The sequence below is a fragment of the Procambarus clarkii genome, chromosome 5 (assembly GCF_040958095.1).
Source record: "Procambarus clarkii isolate CNS0578487 chromosome 5, FALCON_Pclarkii_2.0, whole genome shotgun sequence".
NCBI classification, from domain to species: domain Eukaryota; kingdom Metazoa; phylum Arthropoda; class Malacostraca; order Decapoda; family Cambaridae; genus Procambarus; species Procambarus clarkii.
The window spans coordinates 32,253,116-32,281,079 of NC_091154.1; the positions used below are offsets into that span (position 1 = coordinate 32,253,116).

Sequence of the window (27,964 nt, forward strand, 5' to 3'; positions counted from 1 at the left end):
CATTTCCGGTTCCTTTGGGTATTCAAAAGCCACCAAATTGTGCGCTCCATAAAGCGTATCGGCACTGAGGCACGAGTGACGTCCTAGGGCCACGACTCAACAGGATTTACGCATCCAATTACGGAGCCTGTACATCTCTTGATAATCCTGGCGGCTTTGTTAACATACTACGAGCTCCGAGGGTGTTTAAACCCCAAGGGTATTATTGTTATAAAGTTGAAGCTCGTAAACTGTTTAATAAATAAAGGTTGTTATGGTCGCAAGATGGACTGGGTGCGTAAGTGGTGGAAGGGAAGGCAATTATCAGGAGCAAGCGCCATGCCATTACGATCATATAGCAATTTGATGGGATGAGGATAAGCATTTGGGATGGGACGGTCCGGGATTGAACGCCGACCTGCTTAAAGCGAGGTGAGGTTACATACATTAAACAAAATTAAGTAAAACTTTTAATGGTTTGCTCGATTTCAGAACCATTTAACTTGCGCCACAAGACACCGTTTAGACCTGTCTTTACCGATCCTACGTTACCAAACCCACAGTTTTCCTCTGTAATAACACAATGTAAAGGGCACGAATGACGTCACAAAACGGCCTAACGATCATAAACTATTACGACGTCTCGTCACACAGACGAGCTAAGCCAGGCTTCATCAACCATTTACGTGTTCATTTACGAAACCTGTACATCTTCCATGAATAATGGCGACTTTGTTTACATTAACGGAACGGTTTAAATTACGAAGCGCTACGAGGTTCTTGAAGACCAAAACCTTGGCTGCTAAGTTTCGCTTCCCCAGGGGCACCCGGGGCCTTGCCCTTGCCCAGGGGCACCCGTATATCCTGTATAGAAGTGGTTCTTGACCTATGGTGCATGATGCCCGCTCTAGGCAAGGGGGACACGCACCGTTAAATTTTTCCGTGTGTGAAGGAGAGAGCAGAGAAATGAGAGGTAGAGGCGCACTATGGCGACTATGGCAGTGCCCGTGTACACACACCAGGGTGTGCGAGGAATCAGTTGAATACCAGTCTCCAGTACTTTTTAACAGTGGTTCAATGGTTGAAGGTGTGCGCGGGGGAGGATACCACCCATCTCCCAGGTTCGAATCCCATCACCCCCCTTCCCGCATGGCTTCAACTGATTTTCTCAATGGCGACTACGTCGTACCATCAAACTTAACAATTATCTCGACGTGAACACGTTCAGTGTACATTGTAACACGTACACAACGTGTGCCTAGTTCAAGACGTCCATCGTGTCTTGATCACTGAACAAAGCAACAGTATAACATTTTGGGGGACCAGAAGGGGGCGAGAGCTGCAATAACAATTAGGGCCCACTTTTATTTACATCGATACGTCATTTCTGTTTACGTTGCCCGTTGTAAATCGCCCTAAATTCTACTCTGGGATTGTGTATAAATAAAACTCTAAACTAAGCAACCATTTAAATCCTTACAAGGTGGCCCAAACTTAAGATACCAATACCCAAGTTAAGACCCGTTGCACTGCCATCAAAGCCTAAGCTTATTCGCTAGAAAACAAATAACACTAAATTCCATATTCACCACCGAGGGACGACTTACGCTTATCAGTCATCACGGTCTCTGAATCTACGAATACCTGCCCCCCCCCTCCCAACGACAACTAGGATGAATGAATGAATTAAATATAGGTCATGATACCCTATTGAGTGAGCGGGGAAGTGGGGGATGAGAGGAGGGGTTTTCAGGACGAGGTAAAGTGCCAGGGCTGGACCCAGCTGCGTGGCAATAAATCGTTATGACCAGACTAAGCCATGGAGGCAAGGAATCCGATTTTTGTGGCAACATTTCGTCGTTCAGCGCCCGAGGAGGTTGCAGCCCCCAGCTGGGCGTGTCCTGGAGGCTCACACACAGTTGTGGTCTTGGATTTGCTAATCAGCATCGAGCCCCGCCTAGTCACTAGTAAACGGGAGCTTACACGCCTCCCCCCCCATCGGTAAACAAGAGCCCCTCCCCCCATCGGCAAACAAGAGCCCCTCCCCCCATCGGCAAACAAGGGCCCCCCTCATCCACAGGCAAACAAGGGCCCCCCTCATCCACAGGCAAACAAGGGCCCCCCTCATCCACAGGCAAACAAGGGCCCCCCTCATCCACAGGCAAACAAGGGCCCCCCTCATCCACAGGCAAACAAGGGCCCCCCTCATCCACAGGCAAACAAGGGGCCCCCTCATCCACAGGCAAACAAGGGCCCCCCTCATCCACAGGCAAACAAGGGCCCCCCTCATCCACAGGCAAACAAGGGCCCCCCTCATCCACAGGCAAACAAGGGCCCCCCTCATCCACAGGCAAACAAGGGCCCCCCTCATCCACAGGCAAACAAGGGCCCCCCTCATCCACAGGCAAACAAGGGCCCCCCTCATCCACAGGCAAACAAGGGCCCCCCTCATCCACAGGCAAACAAGGGCCCCCCTCATCCACAGGCAAACAAGGGCCCCCCTCATCCACAGGCAAACAAGGGCCCCCCTCATCCACAGGCAAACAAGGGCCCCCCTCATCCACAGGCAAACAAGGGCCCCCCTCATCCACAGGCAAACAAGGGCCCCCCTCATCCACAGGCAAACAAGGGCCCCCCTCATCCACAGGCAAACAAGGGCCCCCCTCATCCACAGGCAAACAAGGGCCCCCCTCATCCACAGGCAAACAAGTGGCCCCCTTCCACAGGCAAACAAGTGGCCCCCTTCCACAGGCAAACAAGTGGCCCCCTTCCACAGGCAAACAAGTGGCCCCCTTCCACAGGCAAACAAGTGGCCCCCTTCCACAGGCAAACAAGTGGCCCCCTTCCACAGGCAAACAAGTGGCCCCTTTCACAGGCAAACAAGTGGCCCCCTTCCACAGGCAAACAAGTGGCCCCTTTCACAGGCAAACAAGGCCCCCCCCCCCTCCAGGGGCAACTAGCCCCCCCAAGGACATGTCAGCCATTCACAGAGACCTTACAGTGTGTCGTCCTCTCCTGCCAGCCACCAGGACAAGGAGTGACCAGTACTCGGCGCCCGCTGACTGCGTGGTGACGGCAGCTGCACACTCACCAGACGTCAACACAGCTGTCAACATCACCTCTCTCCTGGATTAGGCATTTCCGGCAGCTGAAGCCTGGGTTGAGTCAACTCTCCAGACGATCAATCGGGCTATCGTTTCTCGCAAGCTTGCGCTAATGGTACCCAATAGAAGCCTTAGCGTACCACTCACGCTTAAAAGCGCATAATATTCTCATAATATAAACTACGTTTGTGTTAAATTAAGAGACTTTAATAATATAAATGATTTTAAACAAATCATCCATGACTCTGGTAGCGTCTGGACACTTCCTGGTGTCAAGACGTCCAGGACTTAAAGACGTGTAACTTAAGACTTAAAGTTACTGGCATCAACTTACCTGTCCTGCCGACGTTGTTCCGAAACTGCTAAACACAGCGGCCGGAACCGCTCCAACGCACGTTACAACAACTCGATAGTTTATTGTTTTTTTCTCCCAAATCACTTCACAAGACGAGTCTCGTCACGGTTCTGCCGCACAAACAGCCACAAATTAGACACATACGCAGACACACACACACGAGTATGTATCCTCCGCCGAGAGGCGAGTGTGTTCACGTATCCACGAGTGGACGACCCGAGCGAGCAGCGTCGCCAGCAAGGTGTTCACCGGGCGCTGGGCTGATACAGAGTGGCGTCAACTGCCAGGTGGAGCGAACTGCTGACGGAGGGGGTGGTGGGGGTGACGGAGGGGGTGGAGGAGGGGTGTCAACAGGGGAAGGGAGGGGAAGGGAGGGGAAGGGAGGGGGAGGGAAGGGGAAGATCCAGCGCCCGCAGCTTCGGATGTAAAGAAGAAAAGGTGGGAAAAAGGGGGAGTTTAGAGGCACGAGTGGTGTAAGGAAGGTGAGAGAAAACCACTAAAGAGGAGATGGGAAAAACGAATGAAGAGATAGAAAACGGAGAAAGAGAAACTAGGAAAGTATGAGGGGGATAATTAGGAGGAGGAAGAAACCAGCTTTTTTGGTTGTAAAGGGAAGTGGAAGAGTAATAAGAGAGGGACAAAGAGAACAATAACAGCGGAGTAATGAGGAGAGGTGTGAGGAGCCAGGGTGGGGTCCACGCTACACCCCGTGGGGTCCACGCCACACCTCGTGGGGTCCACGCCACACTAAGATTATAAAACTACTACTCTCTTAAATTTTCTTTATCCTTATCTGCCCATCAGTGCATCTCTCTCTCTCTCTCTCTCTGTCTCTCATTTCCCCCCTCCCCCCCCACCACCAAAATCACCACAAATACTTCCCTCCTCTTTAATTCCTCTTTTCCTGTTCCTCTCTCTCTCGACCTGGGATGACCTGACCTACAGCCGCCGAGCCCCACCACCCCCCTCTTTACCCCCCTCCCCCCACCCCCCACCCCCCACGATAGCTAAATCTCGTGACTTTCTCCACCACCATCTTCCTGAGGCTCCTCCCTCACAGGAAGGAGCAGGAGGAGATGATGTCAGGCAGAGCAACGAGGCAGTATAACATGGGGAATATATGCGAGTATAACAAGGGGGGTATAACGTGAGTATGACCAGGGCGGGGCTAGGGAGGAAGGGTGGGGGAGGAGGAAACATGGTGGTATATCCTGTCCGCTGGTGATTTACTGATAGGTAACAACCTGTCCAGTTTGTTGACTAGCGGAGCATGGGGTGGGGGGGCGTGCATGGGGTGGGGGGGGGGGGCGTGCATGGGGTGGGGGGGGCGTGCATGGGGTGGGGGGGGAGAGAATGGGGGAGAGAATGGGGGCGAGCATGGGGGTTGAGGGGGGCGAGAGGAGCATTAGGTAGGGGTAGAGGAGGAGGAGAGTTAGGGAGCATAAATGTTATGGAGCATGGGAGAATGTAAGGTAAGGCAGAGAGGAGTAGGTAAACATGGACGAGAGAGCGTAGTGGGGAGCCCGGTGATGGACAGGAGTAGGGAAGGTGATGGACATAGAAGAGAAGTAGGGAGACGGGATAAAACCCGAGACAATAATAAAAGAGACGGGCAGACAGGCAGAGAGTGACAGAGAGAGAGGACAAATACAGACATAATGACATATATAAATATTATATATATATATATATATATATATATATATATATATATATATATATATATATATATATATATATATATATATATATGTCGTACCTAGTAGCCAGAACGCACTTCTCAGCCTACTATGCAAAGCCTGATTTGCCTAATAAGCCAAGTTTTTATGAATTAATTGTTTTTCGACTACCTAACCTACCTAACCTAACCTAACTTTTTCGGCTACCAAACCTAACCTAACCTATAAAGATAGGTTAGGTTAGGTTAGGTAGGGTTGGTCAGGTTCGGTCATATATCTACGTTAATTTTAACTCCAATAAAAAAAAAATTGACCTCATACATAATGAAATGGGCAGCTTTATCATTTCATAAGAAAAAAATTAGAGAAAATATATTAATTCAGGAAAACTTGGCTTATTAGGCAAATCGGGCCTTACCTAGTAGGCCAAAAAGTGCGTTCTGGCTACTAGGTACGACATATATATATATATATATATATATATATATATATATGGTGTTCTGTGACCTACCACTACACTTAAACTATCAGGTGATACCCGGACAAAATGCTCCATGATTCAGCTACTCAGAACGAAGTATCCATGTAGCACGGGCTATGGTGAGCCCGTAATAAAGGCTCCAGCATGTCTGTGTACTTCGGAAAGATGTTCCTATCATTTCTTCACGTGTGTTTGGGAGAGACTGATCTTGCACACCTTTCTGCTTGTCGCCAGCTCATGGCAGATGGTATAGAGGAAGATCTTTCATGTTGGGTCAGGGAAAAATAAAACTGCAAAAAATCCTCTAGCGACTTTGTGAAAAGCTTTAGAGACACTGAAAACCCGAACCCCGGTCTCCTTTTACTTAACAAGCCCACGGAAGTTAATGTGGAGACACAGTTACCAGAACTTCAGCTTTAACTGTGTAACGAATTTATTAAACAAATAAATAATAATAAAATTAAATAATAATATAATTATTATATTAATTTATTTTAGTTTTTATTGTTTTAATTTAATTTTAGTCAATCTTAGGTAAATGAGTAGTAGAAAAAAAGAGATAGGAAATAAGGGGGTAGGAAGGGGAAGTAGGAGGGGTAGGGAAAGGGGGAAACAGGGGGGTGGAGGGAAGGGAGGAAGTAGGAAATAGGGGTTAAAAAAAGGAAGTAATGTAGAATAGAGGATGTATCTGAGCTAATTTTTACGATAATGATGCTAACAATTATTCCCCACCCATAGTAATGGTGAGGGAGGTGGGAGCAGCCACCCACGCTGCGAGGGAGGAAGATACCTTCATAAAGAGTCCTCAGGCTTCTCTACTGAACGTTTACTGAATGCCAGAACGTAAAACAGGTGTGAACGACGGTTTACTGAACGGCAGGTTTACCGGGCGGGGATACCAAGCGGTTTATTATTAAGTTAGAAAGTACAAATGATGGTTTAGAGAATTTTTGTATACAACCAGAGAACGAAAAAAATTATGTTCATTGTGGTTTATTTTGGGTTTAAGGAACATTTCCTAAACAACGGAAGTCGAGCACAAGTCGAGCCTGGCCTCAGGCCGGGCTTGGGGAGTAGAAGAACTCCCAGAACCCCATCAACCAGGTATCAACGGATTAAATGATCTTGCTTGTGGGATTGACATAGTTACTTAACGCTAAGACGGGTTAATTGTGTTTATACAGGTAATGAGACCTTTAAATTACTTTGACATGGATAATGAGACCTTTAAATTACTTTGACATGGATAATGAGACCTATAAATTACTTTGACATGGATAATGAGACCTTTAAATTACTTTGACATGGATAATGAGACCTTTAAATTACTTTGAGATGGATAATGAGACCTTTAAATTACTTTGACATGGATAATGAGACCTTTAAATTACTTTGACACGGATAATGAGACCTTTAAATTACTTTGACATGGATAATGAGACCTTTAAATTACTTTGGCACGGATAATGAGACCTTTAACTTACTCTGACATGGATAATGAGACCTTTAAATTACTTTGACATAGATAATGAGACTTAAAATACTTTGACAAGGATAATTAAACCTTTCAATTACTTTGACATGGATAATGAGACCTTTTAATTACTTTGACATGGATAACGAAACTTTTAAAATATTTTGACATGGATAATGAGACCTTTAAGTTACTGACATAGATAATGAGACCTTTAAGTTACTCTGACATAGATAATGAGACCTTTAAGTTACTCTGACATAGATAATGAGACCTTTAAGTTACTCTGACATGGATAATGAAACTTTTAGACGCCACTGACACGAATAATGAGACACGTAGATGCTACAGATTCACAGGAAAACAAGTACACAACACGCAACACAAACACCTCGAGGAAGCCTTCGACAAACGTGACCTTATGGCGCAGCAACACTTTTTAAGAGGCTTAAGAGCACTTAAAGACACTTAAGAGCAGCACTTAAGATGAGTCCTAAAAAGCCGAAGTGCCAAACTAGGGCGATGGTTCTATCCTAGCAAACTGGATACGGACAGTGTTAGTCAACAAAAGATAAATCTAGAGAGCCTCCGCCGTGAAGAACTTAATATACTCTTCCTCTTTCTTATATCTATATTATATCCGTCATTGCCAGCACTCTATAAGGGTCGCCCTGGAGTCAGATTCACGAAGCAGTTACGCAAGTACTTACGAACCTGTACATCTTTCCTCAAACTTTGACAGCTTTGGTTCCATTTATTAAACAGTTTACAAGCATGAAAACTTGCCAATCAACTGTTGTTATTGCTATAAACAGCCTCCTGGTGCTTCGAAGCTTATTAACTGTTCAACCCGTCCTCGACTCAAGTCCATTACATCCAGCGGTCGACCCCACAGACGCATTCATAAATTTTAACATGCTGTGCATTCAAAACGGGAATTTTCTCAAGTATAAATTAATATTATAATATATTAGCATATTGTGCATATATAGGCATAGGTTAGGTTAGGTTAGGTGTTTAGGTTCTGTTGGCGATTATTTGTATTTGTAGTACGTGGGTGAAGCATTTATAGCGTTGTGATTCGAACAAAATTCGCCAGTGAAGCACTTGTTCCGGATATGTTCGAACGTCAGCAGTTGTGAGTCGTGTGTAAACCGCTTTTCATTCATAAACAGGGAGTTTGGCGGGTGCATGGAATCACTTTTGGATCTTTGTTTGGAGGACGGGCTGTAACTGTTAAATAATTGTAAACAAAGCCGCCAAAGATTGACTAGAGATGTATAGGTTCGTTCGTGAATCTGGCCCCAGAGCAGCAGCCGCTATAGACGACACAACACAACAATAAGTGATGTAAAGCAAGTCTTCCATTGGCCCGCACACACATTCCAATTCCTTAAAAGAAGTTAAAGACGAACTTTACCCCAAACGCCGTCAAACCTTACCACAATACGGAAGATAAACGTAAGAGCCTGACGTGGAATGAAGAGAATGAAGAAATGAATGAAGAATGAAACATTCATACATTCCCTACAGAATGAAGTGGAGAACCTTACACGTTTAAACGTTTAAAGAACACAATATCGCACGAAATAGCCTCCTTATATATATATATATATATATATATATATATATATATATATATATATATATATATATATATATATATATATATACTGCAATTATACAATAAAATTACAATAGTGCAGTAAATCAATGATAAAAATCTAGGATTATCCGGGTCGCAATTTCAACCCTAAAAGACTTTATGGGGGGGGGGGAGGGAAGGGGGGGGGGAATACCAACATAACCCCGGTGTTACAAAAGGTTCCAGGTAGTCCCCCCCCCCTTATACACAGGATACCCGATCAACCGGGTTGTAGTGGCCGAAGTAGGACTGCAAGGTGAGCGAACGAACAGTCTGGTTGATCAGGCAATCAATGAGGCCTGACCAGAGACCGGGCCGTGGGAAAAGTGACTCTTATGATTTTGCAGTCACTGAGCGCCGGTTCATTTCTTGTCATGACCAATCGAATAAGACAGACAGACAGACAGACAGACAGACAGACAGACAGACAGACAGACAGACAGACAGACAGACAGACAGACAGACACAGACAGACAGACAGACAGACACACAGACAGACAGACACACAGACAGACAGACAGACAGACAGAGAGACACAGACAGACAGACAGAGACACACAGACAGACAGACAGACAGAGAGACACAGACAGACAGAGAGACACTCACCATGGCCAGGAGCTCCCTGAGACAGGTCGTAAGTTAACTCATACCTGGAAAAAAAAGGAGAAACAAAAGTTTACAGCAGGAAATTCATGAACCATTAAGTTTTTGGGTTAGTAATACTGGTTATTAAATACAGTAACTTTTACGTAGCAATATTTTCCTGGAGGTGAAGGTCAGAGATGTGTTGTGTGTGCTAGCAAGGGGGTCAAGACATAGCTCTAGAGACCCCAAATTGCCATCTGTTAATAGGGCCAGATTCACGAAGCAGTTACGCAAGTACTTACGAACCTGTACATCTCAATCTTTGGCGGCTTTGTTTATAATTATTAAACAGTTAATAAGCTCCAAAGCACCAGGAGGCTATTTATAACAATAACAACAGTTGATTGGCAAGTTTTCATGCGTGTAAACTGTTTAATAAATGTAACCAAAGCCGTCAAAGATTGAGGAAAGATGTACATGTTCGTAAGTACTTGCGTAACTGCTTCGTGAATTTGGCCCCCTCGTGGATAGATTCCTGACCCTTGTTCATATCTTCTATTGAATCTTTCTATTGTCTTACCTTCTACTGTCTTCTACCTCTATCTAGCCTATTCCACTTGCTCACTATTAAGGTAAAAATGATCGTTCTAATAATCCTGTGATTCATCTGAGCCTCAAGTTCCCATCTATATCGCCTTGTTCTACCTTCCCATATACTTAAAAGGTCTTCTTTATCAACGTATCAGTTCTCCAGATAATCTTTTATGTCGTTATCATGTCTCCGCGATACCGTTTCTCTCTCTCTCTCTCTCTCTCTCTCTCTCTCTCTCTCTCTCTCTCTCTCTCTCTCTCTCTCTCTCCAGTATCACAACAGTTCCCATTGGCCAATCGGTGTTGGTGTCGACAACCTTACAAACGAGACAATTCGAATTATTACAAAATAAATGATTACCAGCTGAGGAAGTCTTCTGACCTGACAGGCAGTTACCTCACACTGCATCACGGTGGCACTTGGCACACACTTCCTGCCTCCTCCTTCCTCCCCCCCCCTCTCTTCCCCTCTATTCTTCCTTCTCCTCCTCTTCTTCCTCCACTTTCTCCATCTCCTGCACCTTCTGCTCCTGCTGCTGCTGCAGCGTGCCCCCGGGCAGGTGTGTCCTGCTGGCCCCGGGTGATGGCAGGGGCGTGGCCTGGGGCGCTGGGGGCACCTGGGGGCTGGCACTCTCCAAGACACGCGTCAAGGCACATGTGTGCTCACAGGTTCACACACACATACCTGCCTCTCTCAATTTGACACATATATATATTTTCATGTGTGTAAAAATTACGAAGTAATTAGCACGTGATGAAGACAGTGTTAATATATGTTAGACAGTGTGTGTATATATGTATATACGTATGAATGTATGTTTATATATATATATATATATATATATATATATATATATATATATATATATATATATATATATATATATCTGACCACGAAGGAAAATGAGACAGGAAATTCCTTAAAGTACTTTCGTATTAATCAATATATCTTCAGAAGGATAACAATCTCGCTGAATATGTATTGATTATTACGAAAGTACTTAAGGAAATTCCGGTCTCACTTTCCTTTGTGGTCAGATATGTATAAACATACATATATACATTCATACATATATATATATATATACACACACACACCCTCACACGGTTGAGAGGCGTGACCAAAGAGCTCAACCTCCCGCAAGCACAACTAGGTGAGTACACACACACACACACACACACACACACACACACACACACACACACACACACACACACACACACACACACACACACACACACACACACTGTTGTAGCCAACTGAGAGAGCTGGTTGAATTGGTAGTTTAGAGCGTAGGAGGAGCCGTGTAAATAACCTCAAGTCTGGGGCCCAAGAGCTGGGGGCTTATCTGTAACAATCGGTAAAGTTCAGAGACCGTGGAATTGATAACTGATTGGAGGAGTAAGTCTGCGAGGGGTCGGGATGGTAGCTGGATGGGTGACCGACAAGGGCAAGGGGGGTGGGGGTTAGCAGTGGGGGGGGCATAACCCCCTGGCGGTATGGAAGACAAATGGTCGGGACATTAAATTCGATCTCTGAACAATTAAGAGAAAAAAAAGACAATGTCACTCATCCTGTGAGAGAACATACTGTTCAAGGCCCAAGTATATTGCAATCCCCGTCTCCCTGAAGGGATGGCATGGGGGGGGCCACCGTCCCTACAGGGAGGGATTCAGTTTCTTCCCTACAGGAAGAATCTCTGCTGGCTTGTTCATCCCATCACTAGTACCCAGACGCAACCGGGACTCACTAAAATGACTCAAGTGGAACAGATCGTCAAATAAGATTAACATTGACCAACCTTCAATACCAACCTTCAAACTCAGGTTATCTTGTGGGAGTCTAAGGTGTTCCTGCCGTAACAAAGTCTCTCAGGTGAAGGCGGTGGCCATGTTCTACCACACATTCTATAACTGTCACTTGCATCCCGAACCTCCACGGGGTACTTGTAGCGAAGACGATGTCTCAATACTACAGATTCTCTCTCCCTCGATCACCTTTTCACCCATAAGGTTGTCAGCTGCAAGTGGAATCTGTGCATTGTACAGTGTTCAGATTCGCTCATGTTCTTCAATTTGTCTCTTCCCGTGGTTGACTTGTCACGTGTAGTGATACCTCCTGGTTGTGAGGTGTTGAGCGGGGTCTCCAACTCTTCAGCAGCCAGTACAAGTATTCACTCATTGCCGCTGTTTTCCGTGTGGGAGGGAATCCACGAGAGCCAAATTCCCTTGCCCCTGACTCGTTTCCCTGACGTGAGGGAAAGAAAGATGCGTCTTGATTTCAGTGTTCCGTCCCTCAGTGTTCCCTCCCCGCCTCCTGTTCCTCAAGCTTGGCACTGCAGCTTCTGTAACAGGTCACTGCTCCTCTCGGCTCTTGCTGGGTGTCTGGATGTCCCAACAGAACCATCAGTGGTGATTCCCTCGAATTCATTTCCGGCTTAATCATTATTTTCCTTGAGACATTAAGGTATCATTTCTTGTGGCGTCATGTTCAGAGTTTTTCGTTGTCATCTTGTTATAATGTTACACGGTTCATCTCCTCCCCCCCCAGAGGGAGGTGACACCTCTACGGACACCAGCTCACGGAGGTGCTCAAGTCGGTGAGGTTCTTCCTATTGTGGGCTGTGACCCGTGCTGCCCTACTCTTCACTACTCTTCACTCTGAAAGAATATGTTGTATGATTGATGAAGATTAAGCCACCCAAGAGGTGACACGGGCATGAATAGCCCGAAATTTATAAGTCGTTCTCACTTTTATAGGGCAAGCTGTTGTCCATGGGCCCTCCCAGTCAAGCGGAGAGGCAACAACAGGAGTCTCGTATTAATTTAGGAAACTGAAAGCACTCAAGGACATCATTAAAACACAGTACAGCTTTGTACTAACGTTTAGTGAGGACTCGTGAATCATTCTGGCCTTTGAAATCATTATTTTTCAGATTAATCATGACATTATAACCGGCTTTGCTGTAGTGTTAAATGTCGGAGGCTCGTTACTAACATATTCACCACTACATTCACAACACATATTTTTTACGCCAATATATGTGCTTTGAAATGTTAGAAAACAGAATGTGTTTTATGTGGTTTTGTACTAGCGATTGTAAGAACAGGATGTGGCGTGAACTGTTCACGCTATCTGTGAACAGTTATTCACAGATAGCGTGAATAACTCCTGTCTATCATCAGTGTAGGTACAAATCATGCAACCATTCCTCATAATAGTGTTACATCTACGTGCATACATTGATAGCCAGTTTGGGAACTAAACCACGTGTTACGCAAACCAACTTACAACAAAAAACGGGAAATTTTAAAGAGAGTGGGAAGACAGTAACAAAACTCCCATTACTGTTGCCAATTAATCCTGGAACAGTGTCATATACATTCACATGGAGTGTAGAGTGCACACGGGCTCCCGCCAGCACGGTGTGGCGTATGAGAGGGACCAACAACACATGATGGGCAAACATTGATCACCATAATTGAGACCATTGACACGGTGGCCCACAGTGCGCAACACAACACCTCCCAACACAGCCCCGCCACACTCTGTTTACCGCAACACAAATATATATACGACACCTGCCGCCTGTAGTTTCCCCTCGACTAATTACCGGTAAGCAAATATATACACTGAGGAAGAAATCGATGGGCGGCGGTGTTGTTTGAGGCCCGACGACGGCGGAGGCGCGAGGCCGGGCGTTCCCAGGGCGGGAAAGGTTCTTGACTACCGCGGGCTGCACGTCGCTTGTCCGACGGAAATAATGTAGCCTTGTGGCAGGTGGATGTGCGGTAGATGCCTGGCGACCCCTGGCTACACCCCGGGGAGGTGAGCGCCGCAGCTCACCCAACTCACAGGTCCAACTGCAAGACTATCTATCGACATCCAGCGACCCTACATGGTACAAATGGCAGGCGTCATTCGAACACTCGTCGGAATTGCGAAGGTTTCCCCTTAACTGAAGCCTTCGGACACACACAGCAACGTTTTCTAGATTCCTCCGGCGGAACAAGAACCATATGATCCAAAGCAGACACCAAAGATGGCTTCGGATCCCCCTCTCGCTGCCCTAAGAAATGGAAGAAATGGAACCAGGAAATGTAAGAAATCTCAAGACTTCTCATTCACTTCCACCATCGAAGCTTCGAACTCACAACCACCGGAGTGGACGACAGGACCTCTAATGACCTAACTACGACAGTCTGGGGTGAGGTAGAGGGATAACTTACGGCAGTATCGAGACCCAACAGACAACCATCGCGACATGTTTTCCGGTGATCCCAGCGTCCGGGGGTTGGACCATGTGATGTGGTGCCATGGTCCTGTCCGATGGTGGCGCTGCGTCAACAGCGGGAGGGAGGTGATACCTCCCTCACACCCTTTCTCTATTACTCTTCCGCTCCCCATAACTCATTCCCTTCCTTTCACCCTATCACTCATCCCTTCATTTTATCACCCCCCCCCCCCTCTCTCCCTCTCCCCCTTCTCTGCATGCCTTCCCCACTCTTCCTTCACTCGCTGGCCTCGCCTATCCTTTATGTACTTCTAAAAATGCCCCAAACTACAAATAAATATTCGTCCTCATACTAAGATAAATTTTAAATTAGTCTAGCCTAAAAGTCCAACCCAACGCTCGGTAATAACACTACATTTGGCTTGGAAATCATCGAGATATTACTTCATAGAAAATGGGAATAAGAGGCGGGACACATGTAGATTTGTACCCCGGCGGCCCCTGGCGGAAGTGCATGGAGGGAGTCAGCGCCCTTTATTTCACGGTAGAGGCTCCGCCCGACGCCGGCCAAGTTTTGTGACAGAGGAAAACATGATGGCGGAGGAGCAGAGCTCAAAGTGGTTCACGCTATACGGCTCAGAAGAGGACAAAATTATCCAAAATGTGATGTACAACTAGACGGAATGTCTGGGAAATTGTGTCGGAAATGGGGCAAAGTGGCTCAGATGTTGGGTGGTGCTAGGATGGGGTGGGGGGGGGGGAGGGAGAATGATGGTATAATGGGGGGGGGGAGGAGGATAGGGAGGGAGCAATAGTGAGGAGGGAAGAGTGTGGGGGTGACGGGAAGTGAGACCTTCACTTAAAGAAGCCTATACATTTAAGTAAGAGTTAAACGACTACAAAAAAGTTGATGTTAGTGAATCACTTTCCCTGACCAGGATAACCTGACGTAGGATAACAACTCCTTCTCTGCCACGCTGCTGCTCCATCACACTAACCTGTCCTTTACACTCTCCCTCTACATTCCCCCTCACTACACATTCCTTTCCTCTGCATAAGCCCCCTTCCCTCCACACAAGCCCCCCCCCCCTCCCTCTACACACACTCCCTTTACACATTCCCTCCCTCCACCTAAGGGAATGGATGGAGGGAGGGAAATACTCCCTCCACTCCATGCTTACTCCTTCTACATCAACTTTCCTGCCGTAACAAATTCTCCCTCGCTCTAATTTTCTCCCCCCCCCCACCTAAGGAGGGGGGAGGTGGCGGGGCCCGGCAGCTGAAGCCTCAAGCGGGTTACCACAACCTCTATAATAATGACTTAAGACCAGCTGCTGTATAATGCAACCCGTTGTTGTTGTTGTTGTTGCTGCTGGCAATGATGGTGATGGTGATTGATGGTGATGGTGATTGATGGTGATGATAATGGTGATTAATGGTGATGATAATGGTGATTGATGGTGATGATAATAGTGATTGATGGTGATGATAATGGTGATTGTTGGTGATGATAATGGTGATTGATGATGATAATGGTGATTGATGGTGATGATAATGGTGATTGATGGTGATGATAATGTGATTGATGATGATAATGGTGATGATAGTGGTGATTGATGATGATAATGGTGATTGATGATGATAATGGTGATTGATGATGATAATGGTGATTGATGGTGATGATAATGGTGATGGTGATTGATGGTAACGATAGTGGTGATGATACTGGTAGTGCCCCCTTAACCCTTATCCCCCCCACATCCCTCCCCCCTTTCATACCCTTCACTACGTCTACATCATTCTGACTTCTGCCAACATTTTTGAGCTTGTCAACGATATCGACGCCCTGGGTAATCTCGTATGTCAGGATTATGTCTTCTCTGCGTTTCCTTATCCGCAGCGGGGTGCGAGATTCAGCTCTGTTGGCCTACCATCATATCCTCATATTCCTGGCACACCTCAAGTCACCTGTGTGTCCCCTGACCGTGTGTCACCTGTGTGTCCCTGACCGTGTGTCACCTGTGTGTCCCTGACCGTGTGTCACCTGTGTGTCCCTGACCGTGTGTTACCTGTGTGCCCCTGACCGTGTGTTACCTGTGTGTCCCTGACCGTGTGTCACCTGTGTGTCCCTGACCGTGTGTTACCTGTGTGCCCCTGGCCTGTGTTACATAGACTGTTCCTATCCTTGGTCCCTGGTGACTAAAAACTGACGCCCCCCTTAGCACGATGCGACCATTCAACATGGTCGAAACGAGTCCAACACACGAGTCTTAGCGAGACCAACACACGAGTCATAGCGAGACCAACACACGAGTCTTAGCGAGACCAACACACGAGTCTTAGCAAGACCAACACACGAGTCTTAGCGAGACCAACACACGAGTCTTAGCGAGACCAACACACAAGTCGTACACACGGAGACTGTGCGGCCTAAGCCTACTGAGTAATTACACTCAGTAGGCTTAGGGCAGAGGCTCAGGGGGGCCCGCGCAAGTTTACTCGCGCGCGCAAAAAAATGGAAAAGTCAGCCATCTATTTTCTCATTTCTCCATTTTCATTGCCATATATTTGTTAAATATAATTTCCCATTAACCAACAGTTTGTTAATTCCTACCTTCTTTTGTCAATTGATAATTCCTGCCACTGCAGTCTACTACCCACATACACCCACATACACCTACGTACACCATCCCCCCACCCACATACACCCACATACACCCACATACACCATCCCCCCACCCACATACACCCACATACACCATCCCCCCACCCACATACACCCACATACACCTACGTACACCATCCCCCCACCCACATACACCATCCCCCCACCCACATACACCATCCCCCCACCCACGTACACCCACATACACCTACGTACACCATCCCCCACCCACATACACCATCCCCCCACCCACATACACCCACATACACCATCTCCCCACCCACGTACACCCACATACACCGATAATGTAAACAAAGCAGCCATGATTGAGGGAAGATAGACAGGTTTCGTAAATGGTTGTGTAAATGCTTGTTAAATCCTGATTATCAGATGGGGGTATTCTTATAGTAGTGAGGTAGATTAGGTTCGGTTGGTCAAGATAGGTTAGGCTTGTATAATTACACTAGTTAAGCTTAGTTTACGTTAGGTATGTTTAGTTAGTTAGGCTGGTAAGGTTAAAATAGATTAGCTTTGGTTGGTTAGATTAGATTAGCTTGATTTGGCTGGTAAGGTTAGGTTGGGTTGGGTTAGGTGGTTAGGTTAGGTTAGGTTAGGTTAGGTTGGGTTGGGTTGGGTTGGGTTGGGTTGGGTTAGGTTAGGTTAGGTAAGGTTGGGTTGGGTTGGGTTGGGTTAGGTTAGGTTAGGTTGGGTTGGGTTGGGTTAGGTAAGGTTAGGTTAAGTAAGGTTAGGTTAGGTTAGGTTAGGTTAGGTAAGGTAAGGTTAGGTTAGGTTAGGTTAGGTTAGGTAAGGTAAGGTAAGGTAAGGTAAGGTAAGGTTAGGTTAGGTTAGGTTAGGTAAGGTTAGGTTAAGTTAGGTTAGGTTAGGTAAGGTTAGGTAAAGTTAGGTTAGGTTAGGTTAGGTAAGGTAAGGTAAGATAAGGTAAGGTTAGGTTAGGTAAGGTTAGGTTAGGTTAGGTAAGGTTAGGTTAGGTTAGGTTAGGTTAGGATAGGAGAGGTTAGGTTAGGTTAGGTTAGGTAAAGTTAGGTTAGGTTAGGTTAGGTTAGGTTAGGTTAGGTTAGGTTAGGAGAGGTTAGGTTAGGTTAGGTTAGGTAAAGTTAGGTTAGGTTAGGTTAGGTTAGGTTAGGTTAGGTTAGGTTAGATCACGTCATCAAGTGAGAGCTCAACCCGTGTTCAACTCCGTGAGGATATATTGATGCTCTAAAGTTGGCAACGCCGAGCAGGGGCGGCAGAGGTGCCACTGAACGCACTTAAAGGTCATTAGCAAACAACCACGATAATGACATCAGTGTGAGCCCCATTATGGCCTATTACACGGAAGCCTTCAATTGGCAACCTCCGCGTGCAGCGACTCGCACGAGGCTTCCCGACGTGTCGGGAAGAGAGAAGGAAACCTGGGGCTGCCTTCCTAATCGCCGGACTTCCTAATCTCTGCACTTTCTACCCTCACAATCTTCTTTCAATCAGCCCCCCTTCTCTTGGTGTGCCACTCCGTTAACACAGTAACTATTTTGCCTAACCAGGAACATACGAACCTTAGCAACCCCCCTCCCCTAACCCAACCTAACCCAACCTAACCTAACCCAACCTAACCTAACCCAACCCAACCCAACCCAACCCAACCTAACCTAACCCAACCTAACCTAACCTAACCTAACCCAACCTAACCTAACCCAACCTAGCCTAACCCAACCTAACCCAACCTAACCTAACCCAACCTAGCCTAACCCAACCTAACCTAGCCTAACCCAACCTGTCGATATCATATATCAAACATCAGCATTACGGTGATATAATAATTTTACAATAAGTAGCATTTTTAGCTGACTGGTTAGAAAGGTGACATATCGGGCATGAGATAATAGGTGATGAGAGAGATAGATGACATGAGACAGATAGATGGATCATTTATACGATAGGTTGTATATTTGGTTCCCAGCTATGTCGAGTCTTTCCAAACACCTGATACTTGGCAGGAATAACAAGATAATTAAAAATCCTAACTAGCTTGTTCTGGTAATCTAATAATTTTAAGGCTACAATTATCTGAGCGCTCTCAGTAAATTTGGCGGGAATTAAGGCACATTTTCCCGCGCAATAACAGCTGACCCGAAGGTTAAGCTGCCAGATGTATAATTACCCGGCCAGGTTACTCTCCCTCCATGGCCTGACGCCTCCATCATCTTAATGTCTGCTCCACAATTCAGATTTCCCTTAATGGTCCGGAAATACCTGGTTAAAAGGTGTTTCGTTATCTGGAGCACTTAAGTGAGAAGATTTGTGTCTATCGAGGGAACGTTGGAACGGGGACCGGGAGCTGGAGCACCACGCTAGCATGCTGAAGCATTCATTAACATGTATTAGCGAGCTCACAGGAAGTAAGTACCACAGTAGTCTACAGAACCAGGATTCATCAAGAAGCCTATGCCAGGATTAATCAATAATCCTGGTCCAGGATTCATCAAGAAGCCTATGCCAGGATTAATCAATAATCCTGGTCCAGGATTCATAAAAAATCCTATGCCAGGATGAATCAATAATCCTGGTCCAGGATTCATCAAGAATCATATGTTAGGATTCATCTGGGCCAGGAACTCTCTCCAGGGCCAGAACCCCTGGCCCTGGGGAGAGTTCCCGCCCTTAGAGGACTGAGTTTGCGAGGTGAGTATGAGACCAGCAGGACTTGCAATAATGAATACATCGCAGTCTGACGTCAGGTCCCCCAACGAACAAAATAGTATCTATACAAATTAAAGCGCCTCAAACATTCACATTTTCTATGCGAGGGGTCGCTCGGTCAGGTTAAGTTTGGTTACGCTAGGTTAGGTTAGGTTTGGTTACGCTAGGTTAGGTTAGGTTACGCTAGGTTAGGTTAAGTTAGGTTAGGTTAGGTTAGGTTAAGTTTGGTTAGGTTCGAGTGTTTTGAACACAATTTTCATTGGAAATTCGAGAGGACAGGGTGGGGGGGGGGCTGGTGAGGGAGCAAGAGGTCACCTGTTGAGAAACCCGACGGTATAGAGGGGACATGACCACATCATACAAGGTACTGGGAAGAGCAAAGAAAACATTTACAAAATATTTATAATTAGTAGGGGGGTAGGATAAGATAGGACAGTTGATGTACAACAATGCTCTAAGAGGTGCTCCATTCTTTAAGATACTTTATATATATATATATATATATATATATATATATATATATATATATATATATATATATATATATATATATATATATGCAAACAAGCCTGAACGGTCTCCAGGCATATATGCAACTGAAAACTCACACCCCAGAAGTGACTCGAACCCATACTGCCAGAAGCAGTCTGCAACTGATGTACAGGATCCCTTAACATCACGGATCCTGTTAAGAGATCCAGGGATCAGGTTAAGGGATCCTGTACATCAGATGCAGAGTGCTTCTGGCAGTATGGGTTCGAGTCACTTCTGGGGTGTGAGTTTTCAGTTATATATATATATATATATATATATATATATATATATATATATATTGTATTTACATAAATTGTAATAAGGATTTGTATATTTATACACTTGCAATTTCCGGGTTGATTTAGGTATTGTTTAAATATATGAAGACCGATTAGAAAAATAATAATTCCGTTTCGGTTCCTTTTTCCACAAGCAAAGAAGTTTCAATGTGTTTTAAATTAGAATTGTGTTATTCACTAATTATTCACGTCTCTCGTTTGTTAAGGTTATTATAGACTGGTTTAGCCCTACTTCCCCACTCGCTTAATTACCCAGTCCCTCACACACTCGCGTAACGAACCAGCAACCTATCCTCAGGCTAGACTCGTCAAAGCGGCGGCCCCGGCCCAATTCATAAATTTTAACGAATTGTGTATTCAGAGTACACGTAATTGCTGATATATAATTAATATTATTATATATTAGAGTTCTATTATAATTAGGCGTACGTTAGGTTAGGCGTTTAGGTTCTGTTGACGATTATTTGTATTTGTTTTACGTGGGTTAAGCATTTACAGCGTTGGGGTTCGAACAGAGGTCGAATCGCAGCGAAGCACTGTTCGAGAAAATCTTAAACAGTTAGGTGGGTTGCTAGGGTTAGGGTTTGTACGTTCCTGGTTAGGCAAAGCAGTTACTTTTTTTACGGAGAGGCACATCAAGAAAAGGAGGGGGGGGGGTGGCTGATTAAAGGAAGACTGAAGCACCGAGTGAAGCGAAGCACTGTTTGAAAAATGTTCGAACGTCATCAGTTGTCAGTCGTGTGTAAACTGCTTTTCATTCATAAACAGAGGGATTGGCGGCTGGATTAACGAGCATTTGGACTTTTTTGATGAGGACGGGCTTTGAACCAGTTTCTCACACAGTCAATTAACAAACCAGTTCCTGACACACTTAATCATTTCCTCACACACTTGCTTGACGAACTAGTTCTTCACTTAACGAACAAGTTCCTGACACACTTATCGAACTAGTTCCTCACATCACGAACGCTGTTCCTCAATTAACGAACCAGTTCCTGACACCCTCCAGTCCCTCACATACTTCAAGAACTCATTTCCTCAATTAATGAACAAGTTCCTCACACATTCACTTAACAAACTAGTGCCTCGCGTATTAGTTTAATGAGCCATTTCCTCACACACTTAAAATACTGCCCCTCACAAAATCGCTTAACGAACCTCTTCCTCACACACTCGTTTTTCAAAGCTTTTTGACCTTGTTAATCCTATTTTGTAGAGCAATAAATACTTTCCTATTTTGTAGGGCGATTCATATTTTCTTAATTTGCAAGAGAATAAATATTTTGTTATTATGGAGAACAATTAGTGTTTCCTGTGAACGTGTCTCGTTGGTACAGATTTCAGCTGTTGGGCCACGGCTCTTCCTCCTCCTCCTCCCATGATTGCTGTGAAATTATTTCATCTTTACAATCACAAAATTAGTGTTATTACAACTGGGAAGAGACGGTTCATTTTTGGCTCGGCTTCTTTATATTCCTAAATTTTTGTTTGCGTTCAGTTAATTGTATTATATATCATTTAGTCATTAGTAAATAATGATTAAATTATTCATTATTTATCCCCCCCCTCTCTCTTCATCAGACTGAATTAGTGATGATTTTATTTTTGTTGTTGGATGTCTTCATTGTTTTACTGATTTACGTTGAAGTGACATTATTGTGATGGCGGCCACAACCCCGGGTGCCATCCATCCAGGGGGGCCCGTTCTCGCCTAGCCGCCGGGAGCTCTGGCAAGGTCTTCACTACCTGCCATTATCGCGTGTTCCCATTCACAGCTGTAAGTGAGGGTATCTTGCCTGCCACCCACACACACACCCACACCCACACCCACACCCACACACACACACACACACACACACACACATGCCGCACTGTCAATTGTATATACCTTTCATCAACCCCCTGCAGAAAAAAAATTCAGCATCCCTCCCTCCCCCCCCCTGGTGACCTCTCTCCGGACCCTCCCCCCTCCCTTAATATCTCATTGCCTCACCTTTGACCCAATGTCACTCACAGCCACTCCCCCTCCCTCCCTCTCTGCCCCTCCTTCACTTCCTTCCTCTGCCCGGGCACCACTGCCCCCTCCCTTCCCCCCCTTCCTCTAACGGGAAACTCGTGCCCCACATCATTATAGTCCCCCAAAAAGTAGTAGTCCGTTTTCTCTATTTGACACCGTAAAAAAGCAGTTATTTTGCCTAGTAAAACAACTCTATTTGAGACCTCCTGAAATAGGCCCTATTTGAGGCCTATTTCAGGAGGGCTAGGCCTATCACAGGAGGGCTAGGCCTATCACAGGAGAGCTAGGCCTATCACAGGAGGGCTAGGCCTATCACAGGAGAGCTAGGCCTATCACAGGAGGGCTAGGCCAATCTCAGGAGGGCTAGGCCTATCACAGGAGGGCTAGGCCAATCTCAGGAGGGCTAGGCCTATCACAGGAGAGCCATGAGAGCCATCTGGCTCGTGCCTCGCATTCAATAGGGTCTCAAATATATTTATTTTGTCGAAAAAAAGGGTGAAGCCTCGCATGTGCCCAAACACCTCCACCGCTGCACTTGCCTGTGTGCAGAGAAGCAACATAGCATCAGGTCTTACGTTCACTATTGCTTGCTCTGTCGATTCCAATAACTTTTACTTCTCAATAGTAATTTAGCTTAATGATGTTTTCATTCCATTTATTTTTCATTGTAAATTTTTATATATTTGCAGACCAAATGTTATTTTAAAATACGGAAATGTCCGTATTTTAATTGGCACCATTAACTATATATTTTTATATATATATTTTTTTTTTTAGTTTTTTTTCCTGCGCGGGCCCTAAGCCTCTGGGTGCTCCACTCATGCCTAAACAAGAGACGGCGTAACCAAGCAGGAGATTATATAACCAAGTAAAAGACTGTATAACCAAGCAACAGACTGTACCTTCCTTTCATCTGGACGGTATTTTATTTAACAGACTGAATATTCATCCAAAAGACTGTATAACCAAGCAACAGACTGTATAACCAAGCAACATACTGTATAACTAATAATAATGAATAGTAATTCATTGATTCCCGTTTGAAGAGAATGTAAACAGTTTTTCTTTCATAAACAGGGGGGTTTGGCGGGTGCATGGAATGGACTTTGACCTTTGTTTGTAAGGACCGGCTGCACGACTCACAACTGATGACGTTCGAACACTTCTCGAACAGTGCTTCGCGTGACGACATCTGTTTGAACCACGACGCTGTAAATGCTTCACCCACGTACTACAAATACAAATAATCGTCAACAGAACCTAAACACCTAACTAAACATAGAATTTTAATGTATAACAATATTAATTTATATATGAGAACAAACCAATTTTTAATACACAGTATATGTTAATTAAAATTGATAAATGCATTTGGGGAGGACGGCTGCCGTTTTAACGAACCTAATGTGAAGACGGATTGGGGGCGGACGGCCGCCGCATTAACCAGCCTAATGTGAGGACGGGTTGGGGGAGGACGGCCGCCGCATTAACCAGCCTAATGTGAGGACGGGTTGGGGGGAGGACGGCCGCCGCATTAATTAACCAGCTTAACGTGAGGACGGGTTGTGCCCTCACAAACAAGGAGTCGAACAGCAACATCCTCAACACCACTTCGACAGTTAAGCATATCATCATAACAAAGTCGAATGCAGATATTAACATATACACAAAGCAAATGCTAACTTATTAAAATATAGACAAACCAACATTGGACTTATAACCCGCTAGACAATGTTCATATATACATATATGATTCATATAAACAACCTCATATGTATGTCGTTCCCTCTCAGCCTGTAGCCAAAACACCTGACCTAACCTTACCTAGACCTAATTATGGATAAAGAAATATATAATGAGAAATTTGATAACATTATATATACAGTATATATATATATATATATATATATATATATATATATATATATATATATATATATATATATATATATATATATATATGTCGTACCTAGTAGCCAGAACTCACTTCTCAGCCTACTATGCAAGGCCTGATTTGCCTAATAAGCCTAGTTTTCATGAATTAATGTTTTTTCGACTACCTAACCTACCTAACCTAACCTAACCTAACGTTTTCCGCTACCTAACCTAACCTATAAAGATAGGTTAGGTTAGGTTAGGTAGGGTTGGTTAGGTTCGGTCATATATCTACGTTAACTTTAACTCCAATAAAAAAAAATTGACCTCATACATAATGAAATGGGTAGCTTTATTATTTCATAAGAAAAAAATTAGAGAAAATATATTAATTCAGTAAAACTTGGCTTATTAGGCAAATCGGGCCTTGCATAGTAGGCTGAGAAGTGAGTTCTGGCTACTAGGTACGACATATATATATATATATATATATATATATATATATATATATATATATATATATATATATATATATATATATATATATATATATATATATATATATAGTACAAAATTCTATGTTTGGTTGGGGTACATTACTAACATTCTCAATTTATTCAGTAGAAAGTGCGGGGAGCATTTATCAATATGGACGTGTGCCGAACAGCGCTCCCGAGCGATGGCAGACACTACGGGAGACACCTTCGCGGGGATTTAGAACGGCCGCTCACGCCCCGTCCGTCACCTCCCTCCCCCACAACACACTTGTCGACCCGCCTCCCTCTATAGTCATCTTGGCTAACCATAATCTGCAGTGATACGTTTTTAATTTCTACAAGTGTTAACCTTGGCCTCGAGGTGCCGCTTGTCACCAGACTGGGTCGTCAATGTAAGGAGGACTCTTTTTAAGAGTTGTGGCAGGCTATCACTCGAGCTGTGAGGCAAATGTCACAAATGCAAAAATGATGAACCTTGCATATATTAGGGTCTTAGCTGACTGCCACGCCCTTGCTTGCTCTAGCGCCTCAAGGAATACCTCGAGGCCTTAACACAATGCAAAACGAGGCAATGAGGATCATACACACACAGAAATCCCAATAGTATGATATATCAAATGAACAAAGCCACAAGGGCAATGATGACCATGGGGATGGTACAATTGACTAAGACGCGTTTGGGAACATCCCGTGCGTAGGTTCGAACCCTTGTGAATTTGTTTATATTAATGAGGATTATCTTTGGGTCCGTAGTACAACTAAATCACTAAGCATGAGGTAGAAATTCAATATAATAAATGTAAGTGATCGTATCACGGAACTCAATGATTTAATTGGTATCAAACTATCAATTAAAGGTTGGGGGTTGGGCTCGACCCTCAACCCCTGTGATGCCCTCCAAGTCTTCTTTATCAACGAAGGTCAATATCCCTCAAAATGAATGACTAAAACTGTGACCGAATTCAAAATGTATCAAATTCACGATCTTTACTAAGAGAGAACAATGGCTACTTTCTCTAACCGTGGGAGATTAACCTTTTTTTGCAAATGACAATCTCTCGCTTCTCACACGAGAAGATAGTTGGGCTTAGAGGCAGTACAAGTCACCACATCGGTGCCTTAGTCGCGGCTCACACCAGCACCCAAACCATCCTGGCTTGTGTGACAACATGAATAACGAAGAGATAGAGCAGTACAAAGGAAGACCATAATAAAAGTGTACTTTAAGTAGGACAGACAGAGCAAGTAATGAATACGTCTTAGAAAGACTAGACAGAGTAGGAGAGGAAGGGTCTGTAAATCAGAGGACTGCGAAGAGAATACAATGATCTGATCGGAATGTATGATTGGTTGATTAGTGATTGGGGTGAAGAAGTAGGCTAGGAGAGGGAGATCCTGGGAAGACATGCAGGTCCTGGCATGGTCACAGGTAAGCCAGAGCGTGGTAAGTGGATCTTTTTTTATTTGTATGAACATACTTAGGTATACCTGCATTTATACAACTACCCCCCTACAGTAAATGAATAGTTACAACGAGAACAGTGAATGTAAGTCTGCGTCCAACTTCACCACACTCAGGAAGCCCGAGTTGAGTTGTTAAGAGCCCACTTGCCTACTCTCCATTTGTTCACACACATACACACCCTGGTAGCCTGGTGGATAGCGCACAGGACTCGTAATTCTGTGGCGCGGGTTCGACTCCCGCACCAGGCAGAAGCAAATGGACAAAGTTTCTTTCACCCTGAATGCTTAGCAGTACCTAGCAGTACATTTTACCTAGCAGTAAAATAGGTACCTGGGTGTTAGTCAGCTGTCACGGGCTGCTTCCTGGGGGTGGAGGCCTGGTCGAGGACCGGGCCGCGGGGACACTAAAGCCCCGAAATCATCTCAAGATAACCTCAGGATGGTGACTGGGGCCCGGTGTCATCCCCCACGCCTTCACCGGGGTAAACACTCCCCTTTCTCATAAAAGCAGGATACGTGAACATTGTGATTATGGCGATATCGTGACCACTGACCTGTTATCACCGGGTCTTGCTGGTCGAGCAAGACCCGGTGACCTGACCTAACTTAGTGCCACAAGAAGGATATCAGAACTCTTGAAAGCTATTTTTTCCCAGAATTATAGTTGTATTTTTTCAGTGCAAGGCGTCTTTGCCGACACACCCATGTACACCACCTACCCCCTTAATGATACACCCATGTACACCACCTACCCCCTTAATGATACACCCATGTACACCACCTACCCCCTTAATGATACACCCATGTACACCACCTACCCCCTTAATGATACACCCATGTACACCACCTACCCCCTTAATGATACACCCATGTACACCACCTACCCCCTTAATGATACACCCATGTACACCACCTACCCCCTTAATGATACACCCATGTACACCACCTACCCCCTTAATGATACACCCCCATGTACACCACCTACACAGCCACCAGTAAGGATTAACACCTCAGCCACATTTCCATAACCACACATACACTCCCACGTCTCCCCATACGGACTCCACACCCATCTACACATGTCCTCATACACCCACCCACACCCCCAGTCCATCGGTGTCACCACAAACGAGCCCATAAAGACCTAGTTACAGGCAAGTGTTGGAGCCTTCGAGCGGTGTGAAGTTTGCTATAGTTTGCCCTCGAGCGGCGCGGTGGAGGGCCACTCTCCAATCCCTGCTGAGACGTCTTGCTCTCTGGTTCCTGCTGCCTCCACCACGGCCACAGACATATATATATAATTACGACCTATAGTCTACAAATAAGTACAACACTATGTACTAGTATTAACAGTTAATAATTATAATATTATTAATAATGAAAATTATATTATAATTGTTAAAAACATACATACAATATAATATATATATTATATAAATACGACAGTGTCAGGCAACGAAGGAAGAATTGAAACAGGAATTTCCTTAAGTACTTTCGTATTTAATAATACATCTTCAGAAGGAGTCCTTCTGAAGATTCCTTCTGAAGATGTATTATTAAATACGAAATTACTTAAGGAAATTCCTGTTTCAACTCTTCCTTCGTGGTCTGACACTCACATTTTTCATCGCGTGTTAATTTTCGTGATTTACACACATTATATAAATATATTGAGAGAGAATGGGTCATGTTCCCTTCCTAAAAGATGTTTATTCACTACTTATGTTGAAGATAGCGGAAATGCTGCATCTCCAACTGGGGTTTAGTCCTTTGTGTAAAACAATGAT

The 27,964-nt window shown here is 44.8% G+C and overlaps 1 protein-coding gene across 5 annotated transcripts in view; it reads right to left on the minus strand.

Moving 5' to 3' along the window:
- LOC123747858 (serine-rich adhesin for platelets) overlaps positions 1-27,964 on the minus strand; it is a 253,551-nt gene that overhangs the window by 71,322 nt on the left and 154,265 nt on the right. Inside the window, exon 1 of one of the 5 annotated variants that reach the window (XM_045730066.2) lies at positions 3,418-3,721. The exons of the other annotated variants lie outside the window; for them this stretch is intronic. The gene's annotated coding sequence lies outside the window, so the exon portion shown is untranslated. Of the gene's footprint in view, positions 1-3,417; positions 3,722-27,964 lie in introns of those variants that run through there. 5 annotated transcript variants of the gene reach the window in all.